Source organism: Schistocerca cancellata, unplaced genomic scaffold (assembly GCF_023864275.1).
Source record: "Schistocerca cancellata isolate TAMUIC-IGC-003103 unplaced genomic scaffold, iqSchCanc2.1 HiC_scaffold_1109, whole genome shotgun sequence".
In the NCBI taxonomy this organism is placed as follows: Eukaryota; Metazoa; Arthropoda; class Insecta; order Orthoptera; family Acrididae; genus Schistocerca; species Schistocerca cancellata.
In genome coordinates this window covers 910,688-926,806 of record NW_026047108.1, presented here as the reverse complement: position 1 = coordinate 926,806, position 16,119 = coordinate 910,688, and the positions used below count along the sequence as shown (strand labels likewise).

Genomic DNA, 16,119 nt, shown 5'->3' with positions numbered 1-16,119 from the left:
GTCGAGCATGTGTGTTGAATAATGGTGCTGATAGCCACGTATCATTTCAAGCAGATTTGATGCTTTTCGGAGACAATTTTTCATTGAATAGGATTGTAGCTGATTTGTGGCAGCAGGAAATAAGCTGTAGTCAAAAGAATCTTCAATAGATGGTCGCAGGTCAAATCAGTATTGTATGGCTCGTAACGCGTTGCGTGCAGCCCGGCTAGCTCAGTCGGTAGAGCATGAGACTCTTAATCTCAGGGTCGTGGGTTCGAGCCCCACGCTGGGCGGCGCAAAATTTTGTGTCTACGCGGATCCAACATGCGCCCCTCTCGTGAGCCTTGCGTAATGAACGTAACGGGTTACGACGATGCCTAGCTTCATATGAATATCAGAGGAACGGTATTTGAAGCTGAAAGTGACTCTGAAATGAAATAAATGTGTTGTTTTGGAATTTTAGTTGTACATCGATATAGTGTGAGATGTGTAGGAAAGCAGCAGCTGTGCTAACTAAATGCAAATAATGGTCGCTCATGCGGTGCGTTTCGAGCTGAAGGGCTCCGATTCACTAGTCTGTAAGAACAAAGTACCCGAAAAGTGCGCTAGGAGGCGCCTCCTTAGCTCAGTGGCAGAGCGCTGGTCTAGTAAACCAAAGGTCGTCAGTTCGATCCTCACAGGAGGCAAATGAATTTTGTAACAGCCCCTCCCACCGTGGCCCTTTCGAAAAAAGCGGTCAAGGATAAAAAAATTATGAATGGGTGCGGTATTTAAGAAATGCTCTCGCAAATGAATAGTGTGAATGGTGCTATTAAAGTGGGCACCAGAAACTGCTGCTTTTGGCAGTCTCCGGAGAATGCCGACGTGAAATACTTAGTTCTTGTGATGTATTTTCTACCCCTGATAAAGACCCTAGCGATTGTCGTCGGCGCCGCCGCCGCTTTGGTAATAGCGACAACTCGCCATTGTATCACATAGGGTGAGGTACCTTCTGCAAGCGACTGAGATGGCACTAAGCGATTGAAGCTGATTTGCCTTCTCTTGTCTGATCAGCGTCATAAGGGCTTGAATGTAACTTGCGATGGGACACAGCAAGAAGTAGCGTCGTACTTTTAGTACTGAAATTTGAGATGGAGAACTGCGTCAAAGATGGGAAATTCATTCTGCCAAGTGTACAAATGGCGAAAATGAGGTGTGTGTGGAGAAGTATATTGCGCCAGTGAAGGTGTGGCCTAATGGATAAGGCGTCGGACTTCGGATCCGAAGATTGCAGGTTCGAATCCTGTCACGGTCGAGTTTTTCCTGTTCTGCAAAAGATGCATGCTGTTTTACTGTGTTGTTTGAGTACTCTAAAACTAGTTGGAAGTTGCTGCTGTCCGCTTCCTGGCTGCAAAACCGGCGTCTACCAGAAGCACAAGCAAGACAAGGGTGATCTGTAGCGAAGTTTTCGGCACAGTGCCGTTCAGGAGAGTTTTTGTTGGAACTACTGCATCTGATTCAGGAGCCAAGGGCTACGCCACAGGCGTTTGCGCACTGTCGAGCATGTGTGTTGAATAATGGTGCTGATAGCCACGTATCATTTCAAGCAGATTTGATGCTTTTCGGAGACAATTTTTCATTGAATAGGATTGTAGCTGATTTGTGGCAGCAGGAAATAAGCTGTAGTCAAAAGAATCTTCAATAGATGGTCGCAGGTCAAATCAGTATTGTATGGCTCGTAACGCGTTGCGTGCAGCCCGGCTAGCTCAGTCGGTAGAGCATGAGACTCTTAATCTCAGGGTCGTGGGTTCGAGCCCCACGCTGGGCGGCGCAAAATTTTGTGTCTACGCGGATCCAACATGCGCCCCTCTCGTGAGCCTTGCGTAATGAACGTAACGGGTTACGACGATGCCTAGCTTCATATGAATATCAGAGGAACGGTATTTGAAGCTGAAAGTGACTCTGAAATGAAATAAATGTGTTGTTTTGGAATTTTAGTTGTACATCGATATAGTGTGAGATGTGTAGGAAAGCAGCAGCTGTGCTAACTAAATGCAAATAATGGTCGCTCATGCGGTGCGTTTCGAGCTGAAGGGCTCCGATTCACTAGTCTGTAAGAACAAAGTACCCGAAAAGTGCGCTAGGAGGCGCCTCCTTAGCTCAGTGGCAGAGCGCTGGTCTAGTAAACCAAAGGTCGTCAGTTCGATCCTCACAGGAGGCAAATGAATTTTGTAACAGCCCCTCCCACCGTGGCCCTTTCGAAAAAAGCGGTCAAGGATAAAAAAATTATGAATGGGTGCGGTATTTAAGAAATGCTCTCGCAAATGAATAGTGTGAATGGTGCTATTAAAGTGGGCACCAGAAACTGCTGCTTTTGGCAGTCTCCGGAGAATGCCGACGTGAAATACTTAGTTCTTGTGATGTATTTTCTACCCCTGATAAAGACCCTAGCGATTGTCGTCGGCGCCGCCGCCGCTTTGGTAATAGCGACAACTCGCCATTGTATCACATAGGGTGAGGTACCTTCTGCAAGCGACTGAGATGGCACTAAGCGATTGAAGCTGATTTGCCTTCTCTTGTCTGATCAGCGTCATAAGGGCTTGAATGTAACTTGCGATGGGACACAGCAAGAAGTAGCGTCGTACTTTTAGTACTGAAATTTGAGATGGAGAACTGCGTCAAAGATGGGAAATTCATTCTGCCAAGTGTACAAATGGCGAAAATGAGGTGTGTGTGGAGAAGTATATTGCGCCAGTGAAGGTGTGGCCTAATGGATAAGGCGTCGGGCTTCGGATCCGAAGATTGCAGGTTCGAATCCTGTCACGGTCGAGTTTTTCCTGTTCTGCAAAAGATGCATGCTGTTTTACTGTGTTGTTTGAGTACTCTAAAACTAGTTGGAAGTTGCTGCTGTCCGCTTCCTGGCTGCAAAACCGGCGTCTACCAGAAGCACAAGCAAGACAAGGGTGATCTGTAGCGAAGTTTTCGGCACAGTGCCGTTCAGGAGAGTTTTTGTTGGAACTACTGCATCTGATTCAGGAGCCAAGGGCTACGCCACAGGCGTCTGCGCACTGTCGAGCATGTGTGTTGAATAATGGTGCTGATAGCCACGTATCATTTCAAGCAGATTTGATGCTTTTCGGAGACAATTTTTCATTGAATAGGATTGTAGCTGATTTGTGGCAGCAGGAAATAAGCTGTAGTCAAAAGAATCTTCAATAGATGGTCGCAGGTCAAATCAGTATTGTATGGCTCGTAACGCGTTGCGTGCAGCCCGGCTAGCTCAGTCGGTAGAGCATGAGACTCTTAATCTCAGGGTCGTGGGTTCGAGCCCCACGCTGGGCGGCGCAAAATTTTGTGTCTACGCGGATCCAACATGCGCCCCTCTCGTGAGCCTTGCGTAATGAACGTAACGGGTTACGACGATGCCTAGCTTCATATGAATATCAGAGGAACGGTATTTGAAGCTGAAAGTGACTCTGAAATGAAATAAATGTGTTGTTTTGGAATTTTAGTTGTACATCGATATAGTGTGAGATGTGTAGGAAAGCAGCAGCTGTGCTAACTAAATGCAAATAATGGTCGCTCATGCGGTGCGTTTCGAGCTGAAGGGCTCCGATTCACTAGTCTGTAAGAACAAAGTACCCGAAAAGTGCGCTAGGAGGCGCCTCCTTAGCTCAGTGGCAGAGCGCTGGTCTAGTAAACCAAAGGTCGTCAGTTCGATCCTCACAGGAGGCAAATGAATTTTGTAACAGCCCCTCCCACCGTGGCCCTTTCGAAAAAAGCGGTCAAGGATAAAAAAATTATGAATGGGTGCGGTATTTAAGAAATGCTCTCGCAAATGAATAGTGTGAATGGTGCTATTAAAGTGGGCACCAGAAACTGCTGCTTTTGGCAGTCTCCGGAGAATGCCGACGTGAAATACTTAGTTCTTGTGATGTATTTTCTACCCCTGATAAAGACCCTCGCGATTGTCGTCGTCGTCGTCGTCGTCGTCGTCGTCGTCGTCGTCGTCGTCGGCGCCGCCGCCGCTTTGGTAATAGCGACAACTCGCCATTGTATCACATAGGGTGAGGTACCTTCTGCAAGCGACTGAGATGGCACTAAGCGATTGAAGCTGATTTGCCTTCTCTTGTCTGATCAGCGTCATAAGGGCTTGAATGTAACTTGCGATGGGACACAGCAAGAAGTAGCGTCGTACTTTTAGTACTGAAATTTGAGATGGAGAACTGCGTCAAAGATGGGAAATTCATTCTGCCAAGTGTACAAATGGCGAAAATGAGGTGTGTGTGGAGAAGTATATTGCGCCAGTGAAGGTGTGGCCTAATGGATAAGGCGTCGGACTTCGGATCCGAAGATTGCAGGTTCGAATCCTGTCACGGTCGAGTTTTTCCTGTTCTGCAAAAGATGCATGCTGTTTTACTGTGTTGTTTGAGTACTCTAAAACTAGTTGGAAGTTGCTGCTGTCCGCTTCCTGGCTGCAAAACCGGCGTCTACCAGAAGCACAAGCAAGACAAGGGTGATCTGTAGCGAAGTTTTCGGCACAGTGCCGTTCAGGAGAGTTTTTGTTGGAACTACTGCATCTGATTCAGGAGCCAAGGGCTACGCCACAGGCGTTTGCGCACTGTCGAGCATGTGTGTTGAATAATGGTGCTGATAGCCACGTATCATTTCAAGCAGATTTGATGCTTTTCGGAGACAATTTTTCATTGAATAGGATTGTAGCTGATTTGTGGCAGCAGGAAATAAGCTGTAGTCAAAAGAATCTTCAATAGATGGTCGCAGGTCAAATCAGTATTGTATGGCTCGTAACGCGTTGCGTGCAGCCCGGCTAGCTCAGTCGGTAGAGCATGAGACTCTTAATCTCAGGGTCGTGGGTTCGAGCCCCACGCTGGGCGGCGCAAAATTTTGTGTCTACGCGGATCCAACATGCGCCCCTCTCGTGAGCCTTGCGTAATGAACGTAACGGGTTACGACGATGCCTAGCTTCATATGAATATCAGAGGAACGGTATTTGAAGCTGAAAGTGACTCTGAAATGAAATAAATGTGTTGTTTTGGAATTTTAGTTGTACATCGATATAGTGTGAGATGTGTAGGAAAGCAGCAGCTGTGCTAACTAAATGCAAATAATGGTCGCTCATGCGGTGCGTTTCGAGCTGAAGGGCTCCGATTCACTAGTCTGTAAGAACAAAGTACCCGAAAAGTGCGCTAGGAGGCGCCTCCTTAGCTCAGTGGCAGAGCGCTGGTCTAGTAAACCAAAGGTCGTCAGTTCGATCCTCACAGGAGGCAAATGAATTTTGTAACAGCCCCTCCCACCGTGGCCCTTTCGAAAAAAGCGGTCAAGGATAAAAAAATTATGAATGGGTGCGGTATTTAAGAAATGCTCTCGCAAATGAATAGTGTGAATGGTGCTATTAAAGTGGGCACCAGAAACTGCTGCTTTTGGCAGTCTCCGGAGAATGCCGACGTGAAATACTTAGTTCTTGTGATGTATTTTCTACCCCTGATAAAGACCCTAGCGATTGTCGTCGGCGCCGCCGCCGCTTTGGTAATAGCGACAACTCGCCATTGTATCACATAGGGTGAGGTACCTTCTGCAAGCGACTGAGATGGCACTAAGCGATTGAAGCTGATTTGCCTTCTCTTGTCTGATCAGCGTCATAAGGGCTTGAATGTAACTTGCGATGGGACACAGCAAGAAGTAGCGTCGTACTTTTAGTACTGAAATTTGAGATGGAGAACTGCGTCAAAGATGGGAAATTCATTCTGCCAAGTGTACAAATGGCGAAAATGAGGTGTGTGTGGAGAAGTATATTGCGCCAGTGAAGGTGTGGCCTAATGGATAAGGCGTCGGACTTCGGATCCGAAGATTGCAGGTTCGAATCCTGTCACGGTCGAGTTTTTCCTGTTCTGCAAAAGATGCATGCTGTTTTACTGTGTTGTTTGAGTACTCTAAAACTAGTTGGAAGTTGCTGCTGTCCGCTTCCTGGCTGCAAAACCGGCGTCTACCAGAAGCACAAGCAAGACAAGGGTGATCTGTAGCGAAGTTTTCGGCACAGTGCCGTTCAGGAGAGTTTTTGTTGGAACTACTGCATCTGATTCAGGAGCCAAGGGCTACGCCACAGGCGTTTGCGCACTGTCGAGCATGTGTGTTGAATAATGGTGCTGATAGCCACGTATCATTTCAAGCAGATTTGATGCTTTTCGGAGACAATTTTTCATTGAATAGGATTGTAGCTGATTTGTGGCAGCAGGAAATAAGCTGTAGTCAAAAGAATCTTCAATAGATGGTCGCAGGTCAAATCAGTATTGTATGGCTCGTAACGCGTTGCGTGCAGCCCGGCTAGCTCAGTCGGTAGAGCATGAGACTCTTAATCTCAGGGTCGTGGGTTCGAGCCCCACGCTGGGCGGCGCAAAATTTTGTGTCTACGCGGATCCAACATGCGCCCCTCTCGTGAGCCTTGCGTAATGAACGTAACGGGTTACGACGATGCCTAGCTTCATATGAATATCAGAGGAACGGTATTTGAAGCTGAAAGTGACTCTGAAATGAAATAAATGTGTTGTTTTGGAATTTTAGTTGTACATCGATATAGTGTGAGATGTGTAGGAAAGCAGCAGCTGTGCTAACTAAATGCAAATAATGGTCGCTCATGCGGTGCGTTTCGAGCTGAAGGGCTCCGATTCACTAGTCTGTAAGAACAAAGTACCCGAAAAGTGCGCTAGGAGGCGCCTCCTTAGCTCAGTGGCAGAGCGCTGGTCTAGTAAACCAAAGGTCGTCAGTTCGATCCTCACAGGAGGCAAATGAATTTTGTAACAGCCCCTCCCACCGTGGCCCTTTCGAAAAAAGCGGTCAAGGATAAAAAAATTATGAATGGGTGCGGTATTTAAGAAATGCTCTCGCAAATGAATAGTGTGAATGGTGCTATTAAAGTGGGCACCAGAAACTGCTGCTTTTGGCAGTCTCCGGAGAATGCCGACGTGAAATACTTAGTTCTTGTGATGTATTTTCTACCCCTGATAAAGACCCTAGCGATTGTCGTCGGCGCCGCCGCCGCTTTGGTAATAGCGACAACTCGCCATTGTATCACATAGGGTGAGGTACCTTCTGCAAGCGACTGAGATGGCACTAAGCGATTGAAGCTGATTTGCCTTCTCTTGTCTGATCAGCGTCATAAGGGCTTGAATGTAACTTGCGATGGGACACAGCAAGAAGTAGCGTCGTACTTTTAGTACTGAAATTTGAGATGGAGAACTGCGTCAAAGATGGGAAATTCATTCTGCCAAGTGTACAAATGGCGAAAATGAGGTGTGTGTGGAGAAGTATATTGCGCCAGTGAAGGTGTGGCCTAATGGATAAGGCGTCGGACTTCGGATCCGAAGATTGCAGGTTCGAATCCTGTCACGGTCGAGTTTTTCCTGTTCTGCAAAAGATGCATGCTGTTTTACTGTGTTGTTTGAGTACTCTAAAACTAGTTGGAAGTTGCTGCTGTCCGCTTCCTGGCTGCAAAACCGGCGTCTACCAGAAGCACAAGCAAGACAAGGGTGATCTGTAGCGAAGTTTTCGGCACAGTGCCGTTCAGGAGAGTTTTTGTTGGAACTACTGCATCTGATTCAGGAGCCAAGGGCTACGCCACAGGCGTCTGCGCACTGTCGAGCATGTGTGTTGAATAATGGTGCTGATAGCCACGTATCATTTCAAGCAGATTTGATGCTTTTCGGAGACAATTTTTCATTGAATAGGATTGTAGCTGATTTGTGGCAGCAGGAAATAAGCTGTAGTCAAAAGAATCTTCAATAGATGGTCGCAGGTCAAATCAGTATTGTATGGCTCGTAACGCGTTGCGTGCAGCCCGGCTAGCTCAGTCGGTAGAGCATGAGACTCTTAATCTCAGGGTCGTGGGTTCGAGCCCCACGCTGGGCGGCGCAAAATTTTGTGTCTACGCGGATCCAACATGCGCCCCTCTCGTGAGCCTTGCGTAATGAACGTAACGGGTTACGACGATGCCTAGCTTCATATGAATATCAGAGGAACGGTATTTGAAGCTGAAAGTGACTCTGAAATGAAATAAATGTGTTGTTTTGGAATTTTAGTTGTACATCGATATAGTGTGAGATGTGTAGGAAAGCAGCAGCTGTGCTAACTAAATGCAAATAATGGTCGCTCATGCGGTGCGTTTCGAGCTGAAGGGCTCCGATTCACTAGTCTGTAAGAACAAAGTACCCGAAAAGTGCGCTAGGAGGCGCCTCCTTAGCTCAGTGGCAGAGCGCTGGTCTAGTAAACCAAAGGTCGTCAGTTCGATCCTCACAGGAGGCAAATGAATTTTGTAACAGCCCCTCCCACCGTGGCCCTTTCGAAAAAAGCGGTCAAGGATAAAAAAATTATGAATGGGTGCGGTATTTAAGAAATGCTCTCGCAAATGAATAGTGTGAATGGTGCTATTAAAGTGGGCACCAGAAACTGCTGCTTTTGGCAGTCTCCGGAGAATGCCGACGTGAAATACTTAGTTCTTGTGATGTATTTTCTACCCCTGATAAAGACCCTCGCGATTGTCGTCGGCGCCGCCGCCGCTTTGGTAATAGCGACAACTCGCCATTGTATCACATAGGGTGAGGTACCTTCTGCAAGCGACTGAGATGGCACTAAGCGATTGAAGCTGATTTGCCTTCTCTTGTTTGATCAGCGTCATAAGGGCTTGAATGTAACTTGCGATGGGACACAGCAAGAAGTAGCGTCGTACTTTTAGTACTGAAATTTGAGATGGAGAACTGCGTCAAAGATGGGAAATTCATTCTGCCAAGTGTACAAATGTCGAAAATGAGGTGTGTGTGGAGAAGTATATTGCGCCAGTGACCGTGTGGCCTAATGGATGAGGCGTCGGACTTCGGATCCGAAGATTGCAGGTTCGAATCCTGTCACAGTCGAGTTTTTCCTGTTCTGCAAAAGATGCATGCTGTTTTACTGTGTTGTTTGAGTACTCTAAAACTAGTTGGAAGTTGCTGCTGTCCGCTTCCTGGCTGCAAAACCGGCGTCTACCAGAAGCACAAGCAAGACAAGGGTGATCTGTAGCGAAGTTTTCGGCACAGTGCCGTTCAGGAGAGTTTTTGTTGGAACTACTGCATCTGATTCAGGAGCCAAGGGCTACGCCACAGGCGTCTGCGCACTGTCGAGCATGTGTGTTGAATAATGGTGCTGATAGCCACGTATCATTTCAAGCAGATTTGATGCCTTTCGGAGACAATTTTTCATTGAATAGGATTGTAGCTGATTTGTGGAGCAGGAAATAAGCTGTAGTCAAAAGAATCTTCAATAGATGGTCGCAGGTCAAATCAGTATTGTATGGCTCGTAACGCGTTGCGTGCAGCCCGGCTAGCTCAGTCGGTAGAGCATGAGACTCTTAATCTCAGGGTCGTGGGTTCGAGCCCCACGCTGGGCGGCGCAAAATTTTGTGTCTACGCGGATCCAACATGCGCCCCTCTCGTGAGCCTTGCGTAATGAACGTAACGGGTTACGACGATGCCTAGCTTCGTATGAATATCAGAGGAACGGTATTTGAAGCTGAAAGTGACTCTGAAATGAAATAAATGTGTTGTTTTGGAATTTTAGTTGTACATCGATATAGTGTGAGATGTGTAGGAAAGCAGCAGCTGTGCTAACTAAATGCAAATAATGGTCGCTCATGCGGTGCGTTTCGAGCTGAAGGGCTCCGATTCACTACTCTGTAAGAACAAAGTACCCGAAAAGTGCGCTAGGAGGCGCCTCCTTAGCTCAGTGGCAGAGCGCTGGTCTAGTAAACCAAAGGTCGTCAGTTCGATCCTCACAGGAGGCAAATGAATTTTGTAACAGCCCCTCCCACCGTGGCCCTTTCGAAAAAAGCGGTCAAGGATAAAAAAATTATGAATGGGTGCGGTATTTAAGAAATGCTCTCGCAAATGAATAGTGTGAATGGTGCTATTAAAGTGGGCACCAGAAACTGCTGCTTTTGGCAGTCTCCGGAGAATGCCGACGTGAAATACTTAGTTCTTGTGATGTATTTTCTACCCCTGATAAAGACCCTCGCGATTGTCGTCGGCGCCGCCGCAGCTTTGGTAATAGCGACAACTCGCCATTGTATCACATAGGGTGAGGTACCTTCTGCAAGCGACTGAGATGGCACTAAGCGATTGAAGCTGATTTGCCTTCTCTTGTTTGATCAGCGTCATAAGGGCTTGAATGTAACTTGCGATGGGACACAGCAAGAAGTAGCGTCGTACTTTTAGTACTGAAATTTGAGATGGAGAACTGCGTCAAAGATGGGAAATTCATTCTGCCAAGTGTACAAATGTCGAAAATGAGGTGTGTGTGGAGAAGTATATTGCGCCAGTGACCGTGTGGCCTAATGGATAAGGCGTCGGACTTCGGATCCGAAGATTGCAGGTTCGAATCCTGTCACGGTCGAGTTTTTCCTGTTCTGCAAAAGATGCATGCTGTTTTACTGTGTTGTTTGAGTACTCTAAAAGTAGTTGGAAGTTGCTGCTGTCCGCTTCCTGGCTGCAAAACCGGCGTCTACCAGAAGCACAAGCAAGACAAGGGTGATCTGTAGCGAAGTTTTCGGCACAGTGCCGTTCAGGAGAGTTTTTGTTGGAACTACTGCATCTGATTCAGGAGCCAAGGGCTACGCCACAGGCGTCTGCGCACTGTCGAGCATGTGTGTTGAATAATGGTGCTGATAGCCACGTATCATTTCAAGCAGATTTGATGCTTTTCGGAGACAATTTTTCATTGAATAGGATTGTAGCTGATTTGTGGCAGCAGGAAATAAGCTGTAGTCAAAAGAATCTTCAATAGATGGTCGCAGGTCAAATCAGTATTGTATGGCTCGTAACGCGTTGCGTGCAGCCCGGCTAGCTCAGTCGGTAGAGCATGAGACTCTTAATCTCAGGGTCGTGGGTTCGAGCCCCACGCTGGACGGCGCAAAATTTTGTGTCTACGCGGATCCAACATGCGCCCCTCTCGTGAGCCTTGCGTAATGAACGTAACGGGTTACGACGATGCCTAGCTTCATATGAATATCAGAGGAACGGTATTTGAAGCTGAAAGTGACTCTGAAATGAAATAAATGTGTTGTTTTGGAATTTTAGTTGTACATCGATATAGTGTGAGATGTGTAGGAAAGCAGCAGCTGTGCTAACTAAATACAAATAATGGTCGCTCATGCGGTGCGTTTCGAGCTGAAGGGCTCCGATTCACTAGTCTGTAAGAACAAAGTACCCGAAAAGTGCGCTAGGAGGCGCCTCCTTAGCTCAGTGGCAGAGCGCTGGTCTAGTAAACCAAAGGTCGTCAGTTCGATCCTCACAGGAGGCAAATGAATTTTGTAACAGCCCCTCCCACCGTGGCCCTTTCGAAAAAAGCGGTCAAGGATAAAAAAATTATGAATGGGTGCGGTATTTAAGAAATGCTCTCGCAAATGAATAGTGTGAATGGTGCTATTAAAGTGGGCACCAGAAACTGCTGCTTTTGGCAGTCTCCGGAGAATGCCGACGTGAAATACTTAGTTCTTGTGATGTATTTTCTACCCCTGATAAAGACCCTCGCGATTGTCGTCGTCGTCGTCGTCGTCGGCGCCGCCGCCGCTTTGGTAATAGCGACAACTCGCCATTGTATCACATAGGGTGAGGTACCTTCTGCAAGCGACTGAGATGGCACTAAGCGATTGAAGCTGATTTGCCTTCTCTTGTTTGATCAGCGTCATAAGGGCTTGAATGTAACTTGCGATGGGACACAGCAAGAAGTAGCGTCGTACTTTTAGTACTGAAATTTGAGATGGAGAACTGCGTCAAAGATGGGAAATTCATTCTGCCAAGTGTACAAATGTCGAAAATGAGGTGTGTGTGGAGAAGTATATTGCGCCAGTGACCGTGTGGCCTAATGGATAAGGCGTCGGACTTCGGATCCGAAGATTGCAGGTTCGAATCCTGTCACGGTCGAGTTTTTCCTGTTCTGCAAAAGATGCATGCTGTTTTACTGTGTTGTTTGAGTACTCTAAAACTAGTTGGAAGTTGCTGCTGTCCGCTTCCTGGCTGCAAAACCGGCGTCTACCAGAAGCACAAGCAAGACAAGGGTGATCTGTAGCGAAGTTTTCGGCACAGTGCCGTTCAGGAGAGTTTTTGTTGGAACTACTGCATCTGATTCAGGAGCCAAGGGCTACGCCACAGGCGTCTGCGCACTGTCGAGCATGTGTGTTGAATAATGGTGCTGATAGCCACGTATCATTTCAAGCAGATTTGATGCCTTTCGGAGACAATTTTTCATTGAATAGGATTGTAGCTGATTTGTGGCAGCAGGAAATAAGCTGTAGTCAAAAGAATCTTCAATAGATGGTCGCAGGTCAAATCAGTATTGTATGGCTCGTAACGCGTTGCGTGCAGCCCGGCTAGCTCAGTCGGTAGAGCATGAGACTCTTAATCTCAGGGTCGTGGGTTCGAGCCCCACGCTGGGCGGCGCAAAATTTTGTGTCTACGCGGATCCAACATGCGCCCCTCTCGTGAGCCTTGCGTAATGAACGTAACGGGTTACGACGATGCCTAGCTTCGTATGAATATCAGAGGAACGGTATTTGAAGCTGAAAGTGACTCTGAAATGAAATAAATGTGTTGTTTTGGAATTTTAGTTGTACATCGATATAGTGTGAGATGTGTAGGAAAGCAGCAGCTGTGCTAACTAAATGCAAATAATGGTCGCTCATGCGGTGCGTTTCGAGCTGAAGGGCTCCGATTCACTAGTCTGTAAGAACAAAGTACCCGAAAAGTGCGCTAGGAGGCGCCTCCTTAGCTCAGTGGCAGAGCGCTGGTCTAGTAAACCAGAGGTCGTCAGTTCGATCCTCACAGGAGGCAAATGAATTTTGTAACAGCCCCTCCCACCGTGGCCCTTTCGAAAAAAGCGGTCAAGGATAAAAAAATTATGAATGGGTGCGGTATTTAAGAAATGCTCTCGCAAATGAATAGTGTGAATGGTGCTATTAAAGTGGGCACCAGAAACTGCTGCTTTTGGCAGTCTCCGGAGAATGCCGACGTGAAATACTTAGTTCTTGTGATGTATTTTCTACCCCTGATAAAAACCCTCGCGATTGTCGTCGTCGTCGTCGTCGTCGTCGGCGCCGCCGCCGCTTTGGTAATAGCGACAACTCGCCATTGTATCACATAGGGTGAGGTACCTTCTGCAAGCGACTGAGATGGCACTAAGCGATTGAAGCTGATTTGCCTTCTCTTGTTTGATCAGCGTCATAAGGGCTTGAATGTAACTTGCGATGGGACACAGCAAGAAGTAGCGTCGTACTTTTAGTACTGAAATTTGAGATGGAGAACTGCGTCAAAGATGGGAAATTCATTCTGCCAAGTGTACAAATGTCGAAAATGAGGTGTGTGTGGAGAAGTATATTGCGCCAGTGACCGTGTGGCCTAATGGATAAGGCGTCGGACTTCGGATCCGAAGATTGCAGGTTCGAATCCTGTCACGGTCGAGTTTTTCCTGTTCTGCAAAAGATGCATGCTGTTTTACTGTGTTGTTTGAGTACTCTAAAACTAGTTGGAAGTTGCTGCTGTCCGCTTCCTGGCTGCAAAACCGGCGTCTACCAGAAGCACAAGCAAGACAAGGGTGATCTGTAGCGAAGTTTTCGGCACAGTGCCGTTCAGGAGAGTTTTTGTTGGAACTACTGCATCTGATTCAGGAGCCAAGGGCTACGCCACAGGCGTCTGCGCACTGTCGAGCATGTGTGTTGAATAATGGTGCTGATAGCCACGTATCATTTCAAGCAGATTTGATGCCTTTCGGAGACAATTTTTCATTGAATAGGATTGTAGCTGATTTGTGGCAGCAGGAAATAAGCTGTAGTCAAAAGAATCTTCAATAGATGGTCGCAGGTCAAATCAGTATTGTATGGCTCGTAACGCGTTGCGTGCAGCCCGGCTAGCTCAGTCGGTAGAGCATGAGACTCTTAATCTCAGGGTCGTGGGTTCGAGCCCCACGCTGGGCGGCGCAAAATTTTGTGTCTACGCGGATCCAACATGCGCCCCTCTCGTGAGCCTTGCGTAATGAACGTAACGGGTTACGACGATGCCTAGCTTCGTATGAATATCAGAGGAACGGTATTTGAAGCTGAAAGTGACTCTGAAATGAAATAAATGTGTTGTTTTGGAATTTTAGTTGTACATCGATATAGTGTGAGATGTGTAGGAAAGCAGCAGCTGTGCTAACTAAATGCAAATAATGGTCGCTCATGCGGTGTGTTTCGAGCTGAAGGGCTCCGATTCACTAGTCTGTAAGAACAAAGTACCCGAAAAGTGCGCTAGGAGGCGCCTCCTTAGCTCAGTGGCAGAGCGCTGGTCTAGTAAACCAGAGGTCGTCAGTTCGATCCTCACAGGAGGCAAATGAATTTTGTAACAGCCCCTCCCACCGTGGCCCTTTCGAAAAAAGCGGTCAAGGATAAAAAAATTATGAATGGGTGCGGTATTTAAGAAATGCTCTCGCAAATGAATAGTGTGAATGGTGCTATTAAAGTGGGCACCAGAAACTGCTGCTTTTGGCAGTCTCCGGAGAATGCCGACGTGAAATACTTAGTTCTTGTGATGTATTTTCTACCCCTGATAAAAACCCTCGCGATTGTCGTCGTCGTCGTCGTCGTCGTCGGCGCCGCCGCCGCTTTGGTAATAGCGACAACTCGCCATTGTATCACATAGGGTGAGGTACCTTCTGCAAGCGACTGAGATGGCACTAAGCGATTGAAGCTGATTTGCCTTCTCTTGTTTGATCAGCGTCATAAGGGCTTGAATGTAACTTGCGATGGGACACAGCAAGAAGTAGCGTCGTACTTTTAGTACTGAAATTTGAGATGGAGAACTGCGTCAAAGATGGGAAATTCATTCTGCCAAGTGTACAAATGTCGAAAATGAGGTGTGTGTGGAGAAGTATATTGCGCCAGTGACCGTGTGGCCTAATGGATAAGGCGTCGGACTTCGGATCCGAAGATTGCAGGTTCGAATCCTGTCACGGTCGAGTTTTTCCTGTTCTGCAAAAGATGCATGCTGTTTTACTGTGTTGTTTGAGTACTCTAAAACTAGTTGGAAGTTGCTGCTGTCCGCTTCCTGGCTGCAAAACCGGCGTCTACCAGAAGCACAAGCAAGACAAGGGTGATCTGTAGCGAAGTTTTCGGCACAGTGCCGTTCAGGAGAGTTTTTGTTGGAACTACTGCATCTGATTCAGGAGCCAAGGGCTACGCCACAGGCGTCTGCGCACTGTCGAGCATGTGTGTTGAATAATGGTGCTGATAGCCACGTATCATTTCAAGCAGATTTGATGCCTTTCGGAGACAATTTTTCATTGAATAGGATTGTAGCTGATTTGTGGCAGCAGGAAATAAGCTGTAGTCAAAAGAATCTTCAATAGATGGTCGCAGGTCAAATCAGTATTGTATGGCTCGTAACGCGTTGCGTGCAGCCCGGCTAGCTCAGTCGGTAGAGCATGAGACTCTTAATCTCAGGGTCGTGGGTTCGAGCCCCACGCTGGGCGGCGCAAAATTTTGTGTCTACGCGGATCCAACATGCGCCCCTCTCGTGAGCCTTGCGTAATGAACGTAACGGGTTACGACGATGCCTAGCTTCGTATGAATATCAGAGGAACGGTATTTGAAGCTGAAAGTGACTCTGAAATGAAATAAATGTGTTGTTTTGGAATTTTAGTTGTACATCGATATAGTGTGAGATGTGTAGGAAAGCAGCAGCTGTGCTAACTAAATGCAAATAATGGTCGCTCATGCGGTGTGTTTCGAGCTGAAGGGCTCCGATTCACTAGTCTGTAAGAACAAAGTACCCGAAAAGTGCGCTAGGAGGCGCCTCCTTAGCTCAGTGGCAGAGCGCTGGTCTAGTAAACCAGAGGTCGTCAGTTCGATCCTCACAGGAGGCAAATGAATTTTGTAACAGCCCCTCCCACCGTGGCCCTTTCGAAAAAAGCGGTCAAGGATAAAAAAATTATGAATGGGTGCGGTATTTAAGAAATGCTCTCGCAAATGAATAGTGTGAATGGTGCTATTAAAGTGGGCACCAGAAACTGCTGCTTTTGGCAGTCTCCGGAGAATGCCGACGTGAAATACTTAGTTCTTGTGATGTATTTTCTACCCCTGATAAAAAC

The 16,119-nt window shown here is 47.1% G+C and overlaps 31 non-coding genes across 31 annotated transcripts; all 31 read left to right on the top strand.

Moving 5' to 3' along the window:
* The first annotated feature begins 199 nt into the window (after nt 1-199).
* On the top strand, nt 200-272 carry Trnak-cuu (transfer RNA lysine (anticodon CUU)). Its single transcript has one exon. It is a non-coding gene; the product is annotated as a tRNA-Lys (tRNA).
* Nucleotides 273-593: 321 nt separating this feature from the next.
* On the top strand, nt 594-665 carry Trnat-agu (transfer RNA threonine (anticodon AGU)). Its single transcript has one exon. It is a non-coding gene; the product is annotated as a tRNA-Thr (tRNA).
* Nucleotides 666-1,200: 535 nt separating this feature from the next.
* Trnar-ucg (transfer RNA arginine (anticodon UCG)) lies at nt 1,201-1,273 on the top strand. Its single transcript has one exon. It is a non-coding gene; the product is annotated as a tRNA-Arg (tRNA).
* A 440-nt stretch (nt 1,274-1,713) lies between these two features.
* Nucleotides 1,714-1,786, top strand: Trnak-cuu (transfer RNA lysine (anticodon CUU)). The gene has a single exon. It is a non-coding gene; the product is annotated as a tRNA-Lys (tRNA).
* Nucleotides 1,787-2,107: 321 nt separating this feature from the next.
* Trnat-agu (transfer RNA threonine (anticodon AGU)) lies at nt 2,108-2,179 on the top strand. Its single transcript has one exon. It is a non-coding gene; the product is annotated as a tRNA-Thr (tRNA).
* A 1,048-nt stretch (nt 2,180-3,227) lies between these two features.
* Trnak-cuu (transfer RNA lysine (anticodon CUU)) lies at nt 3,228-3,300 on the top strand. The gene has a single exon. It is a non-coding gene; the product is annotated as a tRNA-Lys (tRNA).
* A 321-nt stretch (nt 3,301-3,621) lies between these two features.
* On the top strand, nt 3,622-3,693 carry Trnat-agu (transfer RNA threonine (anticodon AGU)). Its single transcript has one exon. It is a non-coding gene; the product is annotated as a tRNA-Thr (tRNA).
* A 574-nt stretch (nt 3,694-4,267) lies between these two features.
* Nucleotides 4,268-4,340, top strand: Trnar-ucg (transfer RNA arginine (anticodon UCG)). Its single transcript has one exon. It is a non-coding gene; the product is annotated as a tRNA-Arg (tRNA).
* Nucleotides 4,341-4,780: 440 nt separating this feature from the next.
* Trnak-cuu (transfer RNA lysine (anticodon CUU)) lies at nt 4,781-4,853 on the top strand. Its single transcript has one exon. It is a non-coding gene; the product is annotated as a tRNA-Lys (tRNA).
* A 321-nt stretch (nt 4,854-5,174) lies between these two features.
* Nucleotides 5,175-5,246, top strand: Trnat-agu (transfer RNA threonine (anticodon AGU)). Its single transcript has one exon. It is a non-coding gene; the product is annotated as a tRNA-Thr (tRNA).
* A 535-nt stretch (nt 5,247-5,781) lies between these two features.
* Trnar-ucg (transfer RNA arginine (anticodon UCG)) lies at nt 5,782-5,854 on the top strand. Its single transcript has one exon. It is a non-coding gene; the product is annotated as a tRNA-Arg (tRNA).
* Nucleotides 5,855-6,294: 440 nt separating this feature from the next.
* Nucleotides 6,295-6,367, top strand: Trnak-cuu (transfer RNA lysine (anticodon CUU)). The gene has a single exon. It is a non-coding gene; the product is annotated as a tRNA-Lys (tRNA).
* A 321-nt stretch (nt 6,368-6,688) lies between these two features.
* Nucleotides 6,689-6,760, top strand: Trnat-agu (transfer RNA threonine (anticodon AGU)). Its single transcript has one exon. It is a non-coding gene; the product is annotated as a tRNA-Thr (tRNA).
* Nucleotides 6,761-7,295: 535 nt separating this feature from the next.
* On the top strand, nt 7,296-7,368 carry Trnar-ucg (transfer RNA arginine (anticodon UCG)). Its single transcript has one exon. It is a non-coding gene; the product is annotated as a tRNA-Arg (tRNA).
* A 440-nt stretch (nt 7,369-7,808) lies between these two features.
* On the top strand, nt 7,809-7,881 carry Trnak-cuu (transfer RNA lysine (anticodon CUU)). The gene has a single exon. It is a non-coding gene; the product is annotated as a tRNA-Lys (tRNA).
* Nucleotides 7,882-8,202: 321 nt separating this feature from the next.
* Trnat-agu (transfer RNA threonine (anticodon AGU)) lies at nt 8,203-8,274 on the top strand. The gene has a single exon. It is a non-coding gene; the product is annotated as a tRNA-Thr (tRNA).
* Nucleotides 8,275-8,809: 535 nt separating this feature from the next.
* On the top strand, nt 8,810-8,882 carry Trnar-ucg (transfer RNA arginine (anticodon UCG)). The gene has a single exon. It is a non-coding gene; the product is annotated as a tRNA-Arg (tRNA).
* Nucleotides 8,883-9,321: 439 nt separating this feature from the next.
* Nucleotides 9,322-9,394, top strand: Trnak-cuu (transfer RNA lysine (anticodon CUU)). The gene has a single exon. It is a non-coding gene; the product is annotated as a tRNA-Lys (tRNA).
* A 321-nt stretch (nt 9,395-9,715) lies between these two features.
* Nucleotides 9,716-9,787, top strand: Trnat-agu (transfer RNA threonine (anticodon AGU)). Its single transcript has one exon. It is a non-coding gene; the product is annotated as a tRNA-Thr (tRNA).
* Nucleotides 9,788-10,322: 535 nt separating this feature from the next.
* On the top strand, nt 10,323-10,395 carry Trnar-ucg (transfer RNA arginine (anticodon UCG)). The gene has a single exon. It is a non-coding gene; the product is annotated as a tRNA-Arg (tRNA).
* Nucleotides 10,396-10,835: 440 nt separating this feature from the next.
* Trnak-cuu (transfer RNA lysine (anticodon CUU)) lies at nt 10,836-10,908 on the top strand. The gene has a single exon. It is a non-coding gene; the product is annotated as a tRNA-Lys (tRNA).
* A 321-nt stretch (nt 10,909-11,229) lies between these two features.
* Nucleotides 11,230-11,301, top strand: Trnat-agu (transfer RNA threonine (anticodon AGU)). Its single transcript has one exon. It is a non-coding gene; the product is annotated as a tRNA-Thr (tRNA).
* A 550-nt stretch (nt 11,302-11,851) lies between these two features.
* Nucleotides 11,852-11,924, top strand: Trnar-ucg (transfer RNA arginine (anticodon UCG)). Its single transcript has one exon. It is a non-coding gene; the product is annotated as a tRNA-Arg (tRNA).
* A 440-nt stretch (nt 11,925-12,364) lies between these two features.
* Nucleotides 12,365-12,437, top strand: Trnak-cuu (transfer RNA lysine (anticodon CUU)). The gene has a single exon. It is a non-coding gene; the product is annotated as a tRNA-Lys (tRNA).
* A 321-nt stretch (nt 12,438-12,758) lies between these two features.
* Trnat-agu (transfer RNA threonine (anticodon AGU)) lies at nt 12,759-12,830 on the top strand. Its single transcript has one exon. It is a non-coding gene; the product is annotated as a tRNA-Thr (tRNA).
* Nucleotides 12,831-13,383: 553 nt separating this feature from the next.
* On the top strand, nt 13,384-13,456 carry Trnar-ucg (transfer RNA arginine (anticodon UCG)). The gene has a single exon. It is a non-coding gene; the product is annotated as a tRNA-Arg (tRNA).
* Nucleotides 13,457-13,896: 440 nt separating this feature from the next.
* Trnak-cuu (transfer RNA lysine (anticodon CUU)) lies at nt 13,897-13,969 on the top strand. The gene has a single exon. It is a non-coding gene; the product is annotated as a tRNA-Lys (tRNA).
* A 321-nt stretch (nt 13,970-14,290) lies between these two features.
* On the top strand, nt 14,291-14,362 carry Trnat-agu (transfer RNA threonine (anticodon AGU)). The gene has a single exon. It is a non-coding gene; the product is annotated as a tRNA-Thr (tRNA).
* Nucleotides 14,363-14,915: 553 nt separating this feature from the next.
* Trnar-ucg (transfer RNA arginine (anticodon UCG)) lies at nt 14,916-14,988 on the top strand. The gene has a single exon. It is a non-coding gene; the product is annotated as a tRNA-Arg (tRNA).
* Nucleotides 14,989-15,428: 440 nt separating this feature from the next.
* Nucleotides 15,429-15,501, top strand: Trnak-cuu (transfer RNA lysine (anticodon CUU)). The gene has a single exon. It is a non-coding gene; the product is annotated as a tRNA-Lys (tRNA).
* A 321-nt stretch (nt 15,502-15,822) lies between these two features.
* On the top strand, nt 15,823-15,894 carry Trnat-agu (transfer RNA threonine (anticodon AGU)). The gene has a single exon. It is a non-coding gene; the product is annotated as a tRNA-Thr (tRNA).
* Nucleotides 15,895-16,119: the final 225 nt, after the last annotated feature.